This window comes from Macaca nemestrina, chromosome 19 (genome assembly GCF_043159975.1).
Source record: "Macaca nemestrina isolate mMacNem1 chromosome 19, mMacNem.hap1, whole genome shotgun sequence".
In the NCBI taxonomy this organism is placed as follows: Eukaryota; Metazoa; Chordata; class Mammalia; order Primates; family Cercopithecidae; genus Macaca; species Macaca nemestrina.
The window spans coordinates 62,257,849-62,274,876 of record NC_092143.1 but is presented as its reverse complement, the minus strand read 5'-3'; the positions used below and the strand labels follow the sequence as shown (position 1 = coordinate 62,274,876).

Genomic DNA, 17,028 nt, shown 5'->3' with positions numbered 1-17,028 from the left:
AGAAGGAATGCTTTCAGCTTTTCCCCAATCAGTATGATGGTGGCTGTGGATTTGTGATATATGGACTTAAATATATTCAGGTAGGTTGTTTCTTCTATGCATAGTTACTTGACTATCATAAAGGGATTTTTATCATAAAGGGATGCTAGATGTTATTGAATTCTTAACGGGATCTTATTAAAAGGGATTCTTATCTTAAAGGGATGCTAGATGTTAAGAATTCAGCTGTGAATCCATCTGGTCCTGAACCTTTTTCTCTGGCAATTTTTTTTTTTAAACTACTAATTCAATCTCATTGCTTATTATTAGTCTTTTCTGGGTTACTATTTCTTTCTGATTCAATATAGGAGGATTGTATGTTTCCAGGAATTTATCCATTTTCTCTAGAGTTTCCCTGTTGTTTCAATAATTGTCTCAAATGATCTTTTGTATTTCTGGGGTGTCAATTGTAATGTCTCCAATTTCATTTCTAATTTAGCTTATTTCAATTTCCTCTCTTCCTTTCTGAGTTAATCTAGCTAATGGTCTATCAATTTTGCTTATTCTTTTCAAAGAACCAAATTTTTGTTTCATCAATCTTTTCTATTTTTAAAAATTTTAATTTCATTTAGTTCTGCTCTGATCTTTGTTATATCTCTGATTCTGCTACTTTGGGTTTGGTTTGATCTTGTTTCTTTAGTTCCTTGAAGTGTGCTGTTATGTTACCAATTTGTTATATTACAGATTTTCTGATGTAGCCTTTTAGCACTATAAACTTTCCCTTTAGCAGTGTTTTTGCCTTATACCAGACATTCTGATAACTTTTGTCTTTATTATCATTCATTGTGAATAATTTTTAAATTTAAATATTGGCTTCATTGCAAACCCAAAAATCATTCAGGAACAGATTGTTTGATTTCCATGTATTTCTACAGTCTGAGAAGATACTTGATGTTATTTTGATTTTTAAAAACTTATGGAGACTCAATTTGTGGCCTATCATATGGTCTACCTTGGACACTGCTCCATGTGCAGATGAGAAGAATGTATATTCTGCAGTTCTTGGGTAGAATGTTCTGTAAATATGTTAGGTCCATTTGTTCTAGAGTGTAGTTTAACTCCGTTGTTTCTTTGTCGACTTTCTGTCTTGATGATCTGTCTAGTGTTGTCAGTAGAGTGTTGAAGTCTCCTAGTATCATTGTGTTGCTGTGTATCTCATTTCTTAGGTCCAGTAGTAATTGTTTTATGAATCTGGAAGTTCCAGAGTTAGGTGCATATAAATTTAGAATTGTAATATCTTCTGGTTGGATTGATCATTTTATCATTATATATTGAGCTTCATTGTCTTTTTTTTTTTAACTGTTGTTGCTTTAAAGTCTGTTTTGTGTGCTACAAAAATAGCTTCTCCTGCTCACTTTTGGTTTCCGTGTGCATGGAATATCTTTTTCCACCCCTTTACTTTGAGTTTATATGAATATTTACATGCTAGGTGAGTCTACTGAAGGCAGTAAATACTTGGTTTATGATTTTTACATCCATTTTGCCAATCTGTATCTTTTAAGTGGAGCACTTAGGCCATTTACATTCAACATTAATGTTTAGATGTGAGGTATTATTCCAGTCATTATGTTAAATGCTGCCTAGATATTTTATTTTCTTCATTTGGTTATTGTTTTATAGTCCCTGTAAGTTTTTATGTTTTCAAGAGGTTCTATTCTGGCCTTTTATTCGTTGGGAATGGTCTGATAGTGACAAATTCCCTCAGCAGACCTGATGCTTAGTCTCACTGCTCTTAAAATTATTTCCTTTACATGGACTTTAGATAGCCTTATAACTACATGCCTTTGTGATGTCCTTTTTGCAATAAATCTCCTAGGATTTCTTTAAGGATCTTGTATTTGGATATCTAAATCTCTAGCAAGGCCAGGAAAGATTTCCTCAATTGGAAAAATAAGTTTTAAAAACTTTTTGCTTTCTCTTCTCTCTCAGAATACCAGGTATTCTTGATTTGGCCATTTTACACAATCTCATATTTCTTGGAGACTTTGTGCATTTCTACTATTTCTTTTTTCTTTATTTTTATCTATATTAATTTGAAAGCCTTGTCTTTGAGCTCTGAAATTCATTTTTCTACTTGGTGTAGTCTATTGTTAACATTTTCCATTGCATTTTGTAATTCCCTAAATGTGTCTTTCATTTCCAGAAATTTGGATTGTTTTTTCTTTAAAATATTTATCTCTTCAGAAAATCTGTCTTTCTTATCCTGAATTTTTTTTATTTCTTTATGTTAGTTTTCACTTTCCTCTTGTATCTCCTTGAGTAGCTTAATAATTAATCTTTAGAATTCTTGATTTGGTATTAAAAGATTTCATCTTGGTTTGGATCATTTGCTGGAGAGTTAGTATGATTTTTTGAGAGGTGTTATAGAATGCTGTTTTGTCATTACCATAATTATTTTTCTGATTGCTTCTCATTTGTCCTGATTATTCTTGAATTTATTTTTTATTTGACTGTGAGGTTTTATTGTTGTTGTTTGTTTGTCTTATTTTTTCCCCCTTAAGGATGTAGCTTTAATGCTTATTGTTTATTGTAATCTAATTCAGCTCCTGGTGCTTTCAAGGGTAAAGACTCTGTAAGGGTTCCTTGGTTACAGAATCTTTGTGTGATGGCTTTCTCAGTACTGGCTGTAGGAGCAGTGTGTTTGTTGTGTGAATAAGTTCACTGTCTCCTATGGGGTTGGAATGGCATAGATTTCTTGAAGCTTATCTCATTCCCCTGTGGTATGCACTTATTTATTTTTCTCCCTAATATTTATTTCCTGGGTTAAGTAGTTCAGGCTTTAGGCCAGTAAGTGAAGTGTCCCTGGGTAGAAACCAGTTGTGGCTAAAGCAAGGGGGTAAATGCAATACCTAATGGTGGGCAGAGGTCACAGCCTTGACAGAGGTGGCTGGAGGATCTCTGAGTTACATATATTTTTACAAAAGCTTTGTGTAACTCAATACCGTTAGTGACATGAAAGATTATCTCTTAAATATGGATAATACAGAGATCTACACAATTAACGTATGCTGGTTTGACATTTTACTAAACTCAAGGAACCTTGATACTTTTTAGTAACTTGAACATTTTACTCTATATTTTAAAGTACACTTACAAATTAGATATAATAATTTTAATAAAATTTCAATAAATATTATCAAAACATTGGGGTCTTTTGTTTGAAAAAGATACAAATTCCCAAAAGCAGATTCTGACTTTCTCATTACTCAATGAACAAATTGTAGCTTTTATTGCTAAAACTACCACATCAGCACATTCAGTAGATGTGTATTTATATATCCATCATTTGCTAAACGTTTATTAGTGTTAATCTGAGTACTATCTATGCTTCCTAACCCTTGTAAGAATTTCACAGTCACAATTGCACAATTTCATAGATTTCACAGTTTGAAGAGGCAAACCGAGAAAAGATAATAGAAATCAATAAATGACATTTGATACATATATACTGGATTTGGGAGTGCATACACTTAAACCTGTTTCTAGGGGATTTGGAGTAAAACCATAGAACCAGAGGGTATGAGTGATGATTTGTCAAAACCTAAGTCATAAATATCTGAGTTCATAATAATATCAAAGTACAGAATGGTATGGAATATCTGAAATGTATTCAAACAGCCGTAATCACAGCAAACAGAGGAGGCAAAACATAATGACTTTCAAGATGGCAGAGGCAAGAGAAGTAAAATAGAAAGCCATCGAAATACAGCTATGTGCCAATTTCCTTATATTCTGTATCTCATTGAAACTTCTCACCAATCTGTGAGGTCAGAAATAGTAAATCATTTGCTCATGCAATAGTTTAGAATAGATCTTAAATATTTGGCTTCAAAATAAAGGTTATTTTTATAATGTCATTTTTCATCCAATGAACATGCAAACAATTAGCTAAAAAAAAAAAATAGTTAGAAATATTACAGATGTAAGGAGAAGAGAATACAAGGAAAAGCCCCAGGGTAATCCTGAGCCTTTCCATCTCATCCTCAATTGCCTCATCTCATTCCTTTGAGATCCAGTTTTGACCCCACAAGTTTAATGATGATAATTAAGAGACTTCTGTCTTAGTAGTTTTTTGGGAGATGAAAGCATCACAATTCTTTGCAAGACAGAAAATCGTTACTAGAAGATTCAAAGGAGGAAATTGATAGAGCATACTAGTGTGGAAAAGATTTAAAAATCAAATAAACTCTAAATGCATTATTAAAAGACAAAAAGATAAAGTCCCAATAGGGAAATATTTTCAAGCGTATGTATGAATTAGATACCTTCAAATTAATTATGTGTCACATCAGGAAATATTCTAGTAGAAGTAAATCTTTTAAAACATATCCTTTTATTCCTGTCTTTTCTGCAAAACTCTTGCTTTTCCTGTGGCAAAACTGTAATTCATGCTTTAGTGAGTCTCTTCTCTAGCAATATTAGGTAGTGACTTTCACATGGAGAGCTCAAAATGTCTTTAGAAATTTTATTGCATTAATTTTCACATCCCTGTAAGGTAGGTGGAAAGAATTACTGTCCTCATCAAATTAATTGTCAAACTACGACACTAGTTAAATGATTGCAAGGACCTTTGAGTAATATTAAAGATATTCCATTTGATTCCACTACTACTTTTAACTTTATAATTTTATATTGACTACTTTATACCATCAAGCCTGTTGAGTGACAAAATTCAAAATGTCTGCTAATCACTGTTCTCTTTCCCTCCTTGCACATCTCCATTGATTCTATTATTTTTTCGGTTCATTAACTTATCCAGTTCTACAACCTCCACCCTTATAACCTCATACCTAAACTGTCCTAACAATCTCCTAGCTAATGAATATCGTGATACCCTCTAATTCAAATCTTTCTAAATACATAGAGAAATTAAATTTTCCCCGAAGGACCACATTAAGAATTTTACTTTCCTATGTATACCTAATTTCAATAAATAATTAGAACTTTAGAAATTCCTTTCTCTGATCCTAATCTACTTTTCTTTCTTTCTTTTTTTTTTTTTTGAGACGGAGTCTGGCTCTGTCACCCAGGCTGGAGTGCAGTGGTCTGTCACCCAGGCTGGAGTGCAGTGGCCGGATCTCAGCTCACTGCAAGCTCCGCCTCCTGGGTTTACGGCATTCTGCTGCCTCAGCCTCCCGAGTAGCTGGGACCGGCTAGTTTTTTGTATTTTTTAGTAGAGAGGGGGTTTCACCGGGTTAGCCAGGATGGTCTCAATCTCCTGACCTCGTGATCCGCCTGTCTCGGCCTCCGAAAGTGCTGGGATTACAGGCTTGAGCCACTGCGCCCGACCCCTAATCTACTTTTCCAAACACAGTGATACAGCTCCGGTGAGTGGAGGAACACCAGGGCTTTTGTCTCTCACGAATCGGATAAAATGACATGGACATACATGGAGTGGTTTTAAGGAGTGGAGAGTTTAATAGGCAAGACAGAAGAGAGAAGAAAGAAGAAAGAAGCTCCCCGGTACACGGACAGAGGGAGAGGGGCCTCCAAAGCGGAGAGAGGAAACCCAAGTACAGGTAAAGATGGCTGCTTCTGTGAGGAGGATGGAGGAGGTGGTGTCTGATTTGCATAGGGCTCAGGGGATTGGCATGACCCAGCATGTCACTCAGGTAGTCCACAAAAAAACTGGCCCTCCCGACTTACCTTTTTAATATGTAAATGAAGGGCGCCGAGATGTCCTACACATGTGGGGACATGTGGGGGCAGCCATGGTGCCAGGCACTTGTGAGGGCAAGGGCAAGAGGAACAGAGCGGGAATCGCCATATTTGGGCGGATCCAGTTTCTAATGGTCTTCATTTGCATATCAAAGGTTGCCCGCCTGTCTCTAAGAGCCAGGGTTTTCCTGCTAGACAGAAACGTTTCCGGAGCTGCTTTAAAAGAAACAACTTTCCAAGGACCCCTTTTCCTATCTTTCTAAAATAATTTCTTAATAACTCCGAAACAACAGTACTGCCATATTGTGCATGTCTTTAATTTACAGTAACTCTTCTGAATTCCATGAAAAAAGAAAAAAAGGAATATAATAGCCCTGGAAAAAGCCCTTTTGCCTTCTGGTGATTGTGATGAGGTGACTGACATATACCCAATCCTCAGTGTTCTCAGATCTATTGTGTTTCACAAGGCAAAAGCATATCTTAATAGAAAGCAAACATTCAAAGTTTTAATAAGCATACTATTTGTAGAACATATCTCTTCGGCTTCTGCCAGTCATTTTATTTGTAAGTTCAGCTGAAGAAATAGTTGTCGAGGCTCATTTGTTTCAATTAAGTTTTCATTGTAGACTAGTTTTAGATTTACAGAAGTGTGAAGATAGGAGAGGGTTTTCATGTACTCCACACATCTCCCCTCACAGTTTCTACTCTTGTTAACTATTTTGAGCATCCACAGCTTAATTAGAGTTTCAGTGCCACACTGACAAACAACCCTGCCCGAGCAGGAAATGAAGGGGAACTGGAGGTGGGTGTTTGCAGTGTGCCTCTTATGGGACGCATGTTTTACCTGGCAGATGGCCTAATGACTAGTTATCTGACCTACAACCAGGGGTTCGCTGAGACAGGAAATTTGCTTCTATTGGCAGACACCCTTTTGACTCTTGTCTGACCTGTGTGCTGTTTTTGCTTGCCTGCCCATTGTTCTGGTGCTGGGAGCCTGACTTTTTGTTCTCTCCTGGCATCATAGGGAAATCTAGCCTGGAGTAGCCCCTGGTTCTTCAGATGAAAGGCACAAATTCAATACAGCACCACAGTAGGAAACGAGTTCAAAGATCTTTTAAGGTACAGATTCTAGGCAAGGAGAGAGAGGGAAATTAGGTGAGGGATAGAGAGAGGAGCAAATAGCAGTATATATAAAGAAATAGGGTGTGGGTCACTTTAAGTTCATAAGCAAATACCTAAATGCTCTGCTTAGAAGAAGAGGCCGGGAGCCCAGTCAGCCCGGCAGAACAGATGCTTCTAAGTTCTTATTTGTGGCCACTCTGGCCACTGACTTGAGCCATTTGGATGTGATATAAAACTAGAAACTGTGTCAAGGGTGACTGAGCTCTGCTTCTGTACGAGAAAGTTAAACTTGTATTTAAAATAGATGCCAAGGAAGTATAAACTTATAAGAATTTACTAAAATAACATCTTACAGAAGTGTTGTATTTTTTGTCACAATTAATGAACCAATAGTGGTAGATTATTATTAATCAAAATTTCTACTGTGTTCAGATTTCCTTAGTTCCTACCCAATGTTCTTTTATCGGCCCAGTATCCTACCCAGAATAATATATTTGGTTCTCATGCCTCCTGGGTGGTTCCACCTCCTTCAGGGCGGAGTATCTATATAAACTATTTGAAATTCTTCTACAGGAGAGATTTGTCTGTTCTCTGTCATTTACGTCTTTGTTCAATCATTTATTTATAACATAATGGATTCAAGCATGCATCTTATGTTTTGGTTTATAATCCAATACAATATAATCTGATATATTCAGGAGTAACTTTGGATGTGCAATATTTGCCTCACACAATAGTAGAGGCCTAATCTTAGTATAAGGTGAAACTACATTTTATTTTAAAGTAATCATGTGGAAAGTCCCACTTTAAGCCACACTGTTTAGCATATTTTGCTCCAGAAATAAAGTAAAAAAAAAAATGTTGGCTCATAAGGAGAGTATTATAGGTTAATTTAACTCATTTTATTTATTTATGTGTAGGTGAATAATTACATACGATATAAAAAAGTAGTACTTTTGCAAATAAAAATTTAAGGAAATTGCCTTTGTTTAAATAAAAGTAGCTATGAAATGTAACAATTATTCTAAAATTATAGTGTCAATCCTATGATATTTACTTGAAGTAATTTGCAAACTATAGCGGGCATAATAAATTCCTGAGTTTGTTGATAAATGTCTGTTTCTGATTCCCACCCTCAAATATTTTGTTGGGAAATGTCAAGTGTGGTGCTCACAATACACAATTTAAAAAGCATTCCATGGAATTCAGATGATAATTTTCAGTATTTCCTCTTCCAGAAGTACTATTGTGGGGAAAGAGACCCATTCTTCTAGGGATAGAATATCCCAAGACCCACATCTGCATAATAGCATGTCAGATAACTAGCCTGATAATTTTGACCATGTGACTAAGTTCTCACCAAATAAAGGAAAATAGAAATTAAATGTGCAAATTTTGTCACTTCTTTAAAAGATAAGCTCCTTTTCTCCCATTTCACAGTCTGTAACATGGTCATGCTGCTGGTGAGTCACATTTAACCAAGTAGACAAAAAAAAAAAAAAAAAAAGGAAGTGGTAGCAGAAAAGAAGATCACACTGGATATCCTGGACCACTTGCCTTCCTCTGGACTGATATGCGTCTCCATATTTTTGCCCTCTTTGTTATGGCAGCATAGCTTACATTGCAATAAAAATGTTTTTGAAGAATTGGATCAAATCCAGCCAATACTCATATACTGCATATTTATTAATACTTTAGGTTTAAATACGGCAAGCACATGTCCCAGTTTGTCTTAGACTGCCTGTTTTATATCTGTAGTTGGACCTAATTATTGTTCATGCTTTTATTCACTCTCAAAAATAGCCTTGTTTAAATGATAAATGATATGACACCCTATTTTAAGGGACTTGGCTTGCTCAATAATATATCAGAATTCTAAAAAGTTTCTACTCAAAATTAAATTCAGATTCAGATGTAGTTCAAATTCATGGTGATCACACAAACTTTAAGCACAAAGACAGAACACTTTACATGTATGTTATTGTACAATTATATATATATGTAATGTTATGATTCATGTTTGATTAGAGGTGAAAAGATAAGTAGGCAAAATAAGGCTGGAATGATTTTTTTAGATTTCTGTTTAAATCATTTTACAGCCTCTTGAATCTCCTCTGGCACCTAAAAATCAATGAGCCAGGAATTCTACAGGCCATTGGCAAGTGCCTTTCAACTCTTCAGAATTTCTGAATAAGCAGAATGATTAATTCATTTAAATTTATTGCCCAGGAAATATCAGAGGTGGCAGATGCTTTTCTCAGTAGTGATTTATATTGAGAAGAAAATGAAAATCCTGGCTGTCTTAATTAGGTGAATGCAGCACTAAATCTAGACTTTTCCCCTGCAATTTTATGAAGAAGCAGAAGTGTTCTTCCCTTGTTTTTTTTCTTTGGTTTGTTTTTGTCTGTTTGTTTCTGTTTGCTGGCATAAATTTTTGCCAGTACTTTTTCTATCCTTTATGGGGTGGAAGTCCCTAAAGATTGCTGCCTTGGAAACGATTAATCTCTCGTCATTAAAGCTCTCAACTGACATTGCAGAAAAGCTATCAGAATCTCTTCATTAGCTTTGAGATCGGAAGCTTTAGATAAGCACAAGTAAACTTGGATACTAAAACCATCCTCAGAGTATATTAACAAGAAAAAATTTTACAGCAACTCAGGACTAATACTTCTTTATTCAGATACTGTTTTATCACATGGATTTTGCAGAACTATATAATCTGCCTTCATAATATTAAAAACTGTTAATATAAGCTTGGTAATATTACGCAACAGGAACTTGTCATCAGTAACTTCTTCCTGTCATTTTTTTAGTAATTGAAAGAGATGTGATTTTAAGAGCTATACCATGTTGATTCATTCTTCTTATTTATTTATTTTCTTTCTTTTTCTGAGACAGAGTCTCTCTCTGTCACATAGGCTGGAATGCAGTGGCGCAATGTTGCCTCACTGCAACCTCTGCCTCCGGGTTCAAGCAATTCTCCTGCCTCAATCTCCTGAGTAGCTGGGACTATAGGCATGTGCCACCATGCCTAGCTAATTTTTTGTACTTTTAGTAGAGATGGGGTTTCACCATGTTAGCCAGGATGGTCTCGATCTCCCGACCTTGTGATCCACCCAGCTAGGCCTCCCAAAGTGCTAGGATTGCAGGCATGCCGTTCTTCATATTTTACAGTTCTCACTCAATCTAACAAAAAATAAATCCTAGGATTTAGTAATCCCAGCTACTCAGGAGGCTGAGGCAGGAGAATCATTTGAACCTGGAAGCAGAGGCTGCAGTGAGCTGAGATTGCACTATTGCACTCCAGCCTGGGCAGCAGGAGCGAAACTCCATCTCAAAAAAAAAAAAAAAAAAAAAAAAAAAAAAAAAAAAAAAAAAAAAGAATTTTCATTTAAATCACAACATTTCAGCCTTCATTTTAATTTTTTTATAAATTAGATTTTTTTCCCTTAGGATTATTATTTTTTTTCTGAAACATGTTATACCAGTGGCAGTGCTCTCACATAACTGCACCTATCCTACTAAGCTAAATTTGAGACATTGAATTATTATTATAGGGCTCTATAATTATAGTCCTTAAAATTCTATTTCATGTAACTACATAAATATTGTGCCCTTTCAACTTAACTATGTTTTCACAAAATTAAATCAAATAAGGTGTCTAAAATGTGACAGACTAATAGTTCCTAAAATTTTCATTGTTTTATTCTACATGTACTATTACCCCCCACTTCAACATCCACCTTTTCATTTCCTCTTCTTATATGAATTGGAGAAACCACAGTAGCTTTATCCCCAACTATGATTCCATTTCCCAAATATGATATTCTGTCACAACGAAGAGAAAGAAAAAGTACTGACTAATTTTACTTCTACTCATTCTTGTTTCTCATTAGGCTTCTAGCCCTGATTTATTTTAAGATCAAAATAAATTGTGTCAGTAGTTATTCTAGAGACTCTTTAGAGTTACCTTAAAATAATTTACTTCTACAAAGTTCTCAATTCAATTTTACAGTAAAGCATTAGAAAAATAAAAACTAGAAAATTATTCAAAGTCATAAATAGTAAAACACATATATCACTGACTTTTCAAAGTAATTAAACATTTTTTTTTTCTTTGAGACAGTCTCAAAGAAAATCTCCTATGAGACTCAAAGAAAGTCTCATCTCCTGTGGACACTTGAGTTATTTGCATCTTTTGTCTACTATAAATAATACTTCTGTGGGCATAGGTGTGCAAATATTTGTTTGAGGCCTTGATTTTGATTCTTCCTATCTCATTTTGCTCATTATAATCTTTAATAACAATCTTAGATCATAACTTAAAAATAACTTATTATTTTGAGACAGTCTCGCTCTGATGCCAGGCTGGAGTACAATGGTGGGATCTCGGCTCACTGCAACCTCCACCTCCCGGGTTCAAGCGATTCTCCTGCCTCAGCCTCCCAAGTAGATGAGATTACAGGCACCCACCCTTGCGCCCAGCTAATTTTTGTATTTTAGTAGAGACGGGGTTTCACCATGTTGGTCAGGCTGGTCTCGAACTCCTGACCTCAGGTGATCCACCCTCATTGCCTCCCAAAGTGCTGAGATTACAGGCATGAGCCACTGCGCCAGTGTAATTAAGCATTTTTGCTGGGTACTTCCTAGTGCAAGGATTTGGAAATTCCCTGAACAAAGACTATTAATGCAGCAGGATGTCTTTAGAGAATGGTAAGTGGTCAACAAGGCTAGACCTTGGCAGTGAATTTGATGTAGGGCAGACAAGTTTGAACAGGATATGGGTGGCTTTTATTTTTCATAGTAAGGCACCTGACTGTAATTTGAGAGAATATTCCAAACTGTTTGAGCAAGTTATGAATATCATCAGAGATGTAACATGTGTTCGAAGGTGCAAGAAATCTTGGAATTCACTTGATCCAGAAGAAGGTAAGGTAGAGTAATTGATGAGCCGAGTAATTCATAGCTAATTAGTAACACATTCCTATTTCATCTAAAATGCCTAACACAGGGTGGATATGCTACATACAGCAAATCAATATTTTTAATTAAATACCTTTTTTGAAAAACATATTTTCTCAAACCTTCCTTCCCATTTCAAATTTAGAAGATACCTTTTTATTATGAGAAAATATAAATAACAGGAAATTTAGCATTTTAACTCCTTTTAAATACTATAAACTGTGGCATTAAGGACACATTGTTTTGCGATCATCACCATCCTCCATCTCCAGAAGCTTTTTAGTTTGTCAAACTGAAACTCTATGCCCATAAAACCATAATTCCCATTTCCTTCTCCCCCAAGATCCTGGCAACCACTATTGTATTCTCTGCCTCTATGAGGTTGAGTACTCCAGATACCTCATATCATACATACAACATTTTTCCTTTTGTGTCAGAATTATTTTAGTTAGCATCATGTTATCAAGGTTCCCCATGTTTCATGTGCCAGATATTTTTTAAGACTGAATAATATTATTACATTGTGTGAATATATCACATTTTGTTTATCCATTCATCTCCTATGGACACTTGAGTTATTTTATCTTTTATCTACTATAAATAATACTTCTATGGGCATGGGTGTGCAAACATTTGTTTGAGGCCTTGATTTTGATTCTTCCTATCTCATTTTGCTCATTATAATCTTTAATAACAGTCTTAGATCATAACTTAAAAATAACTTACTATTTTGAGACAGTCTCGCTCTGTTGCCAGGCTAGAGTGCAGTGGTGCAATCTCGGCTCACTGCAACCTCCGCTTCCTGGGTTCAAGCGATTCTCCTGTCTCAGCCTCCCACGTAGCTGAGATTACAGGCGCCTGCCACTGTGCCTGGCTAATTTTTGTATTTCAGTAGAGACGGGGTTTCATCATGTTGGTCAGGCTGGTCTCGAACTCCTGACCTCAGGTGAAATCTTCACTCTAACTATAAATTTTATCATAACTATCAGCCCTGTGAAGACTGTTTTAAACATTGCAATAGATTCCTAGACTGCCACAAAACTTACATAGTGATTAATACCCGTGTCATTGACTAGCACACATTACATTAACTTCTGTAGGCAAAGCTGCATAGACATCAGAGGGACAGATATGAACCAACATGTAGAACTATTGCAAATGTAAATACACTAAACTATCCTTGGATATCATATTTAGTAATTAGTCATCCATTAATGAAACTGTGGTTTAGCAGATTCACGTTCTATGGAATGTCAGTGGCAGTGGAAGATAAACTGAACGGATCCAGTAGATAAATTGCCGGTCATCCTTCCTCTCCTTGATCAAATGTTCTCATTCACAATGATTCCAGAAGTCTCTCTATAAATGTCTCAGGTTTCCAATCAATCAGCAACGATTTTCTTGGAAGCTTTAGGCAGCTCTGCGATATGCTACCTTGCATTTGTTTCCCTCCTTTTTGGAATCACTTCCCTTTTCCCATCACTCTAAAACCAGGAAAGGGGCTGTTATGGCCTTCAAGCCAGTTTTCAATAAAACTCAAACATCCTATTCAGGAGATCTGATTTATAGGTCTACCCTGGTACCTGAATTCTTGAAAAACAGAGTCACAGATAAAACTTTATTTGAGAAATTTATTACACATTTTGTTTTTCTTGTTACCAAAATGAGAAAATTTATCTTAATACATATTTGTCTCAGACGTCTCCAGTGGTTTCCACTACTTTGTGATTCAAAGCCTGTACTCTCTGTAATCCATATTCTGTGTTCTTTGGTTTTTGTCAGGATTCAAAGATTTGGGAATGGCTTGCATTTTTCTAACAACACAGGCACTGAATTATTTTCTGGAATAAATCATCTAATTTTCCACTATACAACTCTTAAGATACATGTGTTGTATATATTAACTTCACTTTCTAAAGGCTACTTTTTGTGTGCAACAGTCCTTGAAGAATGTTCAAAATTATGTGAATTTTACACTACTATCTTGTTTGGTACTCTTACATTCTCTAAACAATCTATAACTCTTGATTTTTCAGGTCTCTGCCTTTCAGGTTTTGGTCAGAAGCATAAATCTTCTGCTTTTGTAGAGACGTTCAGCTTTCCAGATTCCTTTCCATCTCTGTGAACTAGGCCTTCTAGATATTTTCTGCTAACCAGTAGGTCACCTATCTACAATGTAACTGCATTGAAGAAAGGGAAACAATTTTTAAATTTCTCTATTCCTTTTTTCCTTTTAAATTTTAAGCAGATTTAGAATGACTAGAAAAGATGTTGCTTTCATGGTGATTTTCCGTATACTCCCTTTGTAATAAAGCAGAATTGGGCGTACTCAGTTTTTGTACAAATAATAGTATTATCCCCTAGACATGCATGGTTATAACTGGTGGGGTAATTTTGATGTATCTCTATTTGATTCTTTTTCAGTTACCTGGATTTTCTCTCAACACACCTAGTTAACCATTATAGTTCCAAGAAAGAAAGAAGGCAGTGGTTAAGTATGTTATCTAGTAAAGGAGAAGGAAATGACACAGTGGAAGATCCATACAGGGAGAGGAAGGCGAAATCTCAGGCAGGCAGGTGATAAGGTTTTTCCTTACCAAGAATTCCTACGGCAAGGGCATTCCCATTTTCTAGTTGCCTGTTTTATCTTCAGTGCCAAGAGATCATGGAACCTTCTCATCTACAAAACCAGAGGCCATCTTAGAGAAAAGGGAGAGGAAAATTATCTGGAAAGATACTTTATAATTTAGGCGATTAGACCAAGTTTGATGAGACCAATTTTGGACCTGTGAAAAATAAACAGTAAATTCAAGTGTTGGTAACACAATGCATTCTACAGTTCCAGGTTGATAGTAATTTAAAATATTTGTTAATATAATTCTATTATTTATGTAATACTTACAAAACTAATTTGAAAACAAGAAAAATATAGAAAATAAAAAGTCAGCTTAAGGGGCCAGTATTACTCAGTTATCTATTCTTTTCTTCTTTCTTACTACAGAGGCATGGACATCATGTATGTAGCCCCTGAAATAGAGTGAAATAATAAAACTTTTTTATAATCTGTTTTCTTAGAAAACCTCTTTCTGAAGCTCTGTCACATTAAACCCCATTAAGATTAAAAGGTTTAAGAGAAAATACCAATAACTAAGTCTAATATCCAATGAGAAGAAGAAATAAAATCTTAAAAGAAGCAAAGAAATCATTCAGTAGGAAGAAAGTATTATTTAGAGTGTGTAAATAAGGGATTATTCCAGGAAAAACACAGGAACAAAATACAACATTTATTATTCTAGACATTAAACTATAGTCCTTAAACTGTGACATTTAATAACTCTAAGTGAACAAAATTCTTTCATTTCCATTGACTTCTTCTCTGACAAAGCATTGCCACATACCAAATGTGAGCTATTCTGTGTCCAAGGGCTACCAAATACATAATTAGTAGGGTTTTGTTGTTTAGTTTTTGGCAAGGCCATAAATAATTTTTTCTCTGATAAACTGTCCAACCTTGAAGGTTAACATTTCTATCAAAGTTAATCAGTCCCTCTGAACAAAATTAGATTTAAAAATATATATTCAACCAAATTAAATTAGGCCTTCATTAATCCACTTAAAGAGAAAATGAGCAGTGTTAAGATGAATTATTACTCCAATTCTGAATTATGTTAACTTTTTAAAGAAATACAATATTGTTATTACAACTATTTATGGAAGTTCCTAATCAGAACTAGGCACTGTGTTTTAAATACATGATAATTGATCCTTACAAGGAATCTTCAACATGAGTATTATTATGACTACTTTGAAGAGAAGAAAAGTCAAGGCTCAATGATGTAAAGAATCAGGCTACAGAATGATGATGCTTGGATTTTTCTGGTATATTATAGACCATGAATTGTCTGCATATGAAGTTGTGCTTTCCATTTAACTCTTTTAAGTAGAATATAGCGGGATTTTGGATATCCAATTAGATAATCTCTATATAGTTATTTACCATAAATTAATTTTAATTTATTTCTAACTCCTTATATTGTGCATTCGTTAAGCTTTGTTTTTTTAATTTTTTTTCTACTCATGATACACAGATTGGTTTTTATTTTTCTTATTTCCTTTAACTACATAAACTCTACAGATTTTACCTCTCTTGTTTTAGGTGATTCCTTTAGAAGTATAATAACATTTTTAAATGTAAATTTGCCTACCAAAGTATATTATCCACCAGTACTTAAATATACCACCAGAACAACAAAAAAATCCCTAATAGTTTAACGCTTTAAAACCTTGCTCAATTCTACATTACTATTGTATAAATTTGTTTTGCAACTTTTGCTATTTTAAATATCTATACCTATGATATTAAAATATCAATATCTTTTATTAATTACATTGTTTATCATCGTATTTGTACTTACCTTCATTTTTATTTTAACAAGTATACTATTTAGATTTTTCTTTTGCTTTTGCAAAAGGATATTTGCAATTAACTAATTGTGTCTCTTATTTTACTTCATTTATAATAATTTTATAAGAGAGTATATTCGTCCATTTTCACACTGCTGATAAAGACATACCAGAGACTGGGCAATTTACAAAAGAAAGAGGTTTAATTGGACTTACGGTTCCACATGGCTGAGAAAGCTTCAAAATCATGACTGAAGGCAAGGAAGAGCCAGTCTCATCTTACATGGATGGCAGCAGGCAGAGAGAAGGCAAAAAGTGGAAACAGCTGATAAAACCACCTTATCTTGTGAGACTTATTAACTACCACAAGAACTGCCCCCATGATTCAATTATCTTCCACCAGGTCCCTCCCACGACACATGGGAATTATGGGAGTACAATTCAAGATGAGATTTTAGTGGAGACACAAAGCCAACCCATATTATTCCAATCCCCTGGCTCCTGCCAAATCTCATGTACTCACATTTCAAAATCAGTCATGCCTTCCCAACGATCCCTTAAAGTCTTAACTTATTTCAGCATTAACTCAAAAGTCAACAGCCCAAAGTTGAGACAAGGCAAGTACCTTCCACCTATGATCCTGTATAATCAAAAGCAAGCTACTTACTTCCTAGATACAATGGTGATACAGATAATGGGTAAATACGACTGATCCAAATGAAAGAAATTGGCCCAAACAAAGGGGCTACAAGCCCCATGCAAGTCCAAAATCCAGTGGGACAGTCAAATCTTAAAGCTCCAAAATGATCTCCTTTGACTCCAGGTCTTACATCCATGTCATGC

The 17,028-nt window shown here is 35.1% G+C and overlaps 1 long non-coding RNA gene across 1 annotated transcript in view; it reads left to right on the top strand.

Annotated features, from left to right (window-relative positions):
- Positions 1-5,186: 5,186 nt before the first annotated feature.
- Positions 5,187-17,028, top strand: part of LOC105483070 (uncharacterized) — a 173,419-nt gene continuing 161,577 nt past the window's right edge. Inside the window, exon 1 of the long non-coding RNA XR_988020.2 lies at positions 5,187-5,558. This is a non-coding gene — a long non-coding RNA (uncharacterized lncRNA). The remainder of the gene's footprint in view (positions 5,559-17,028) is intronic.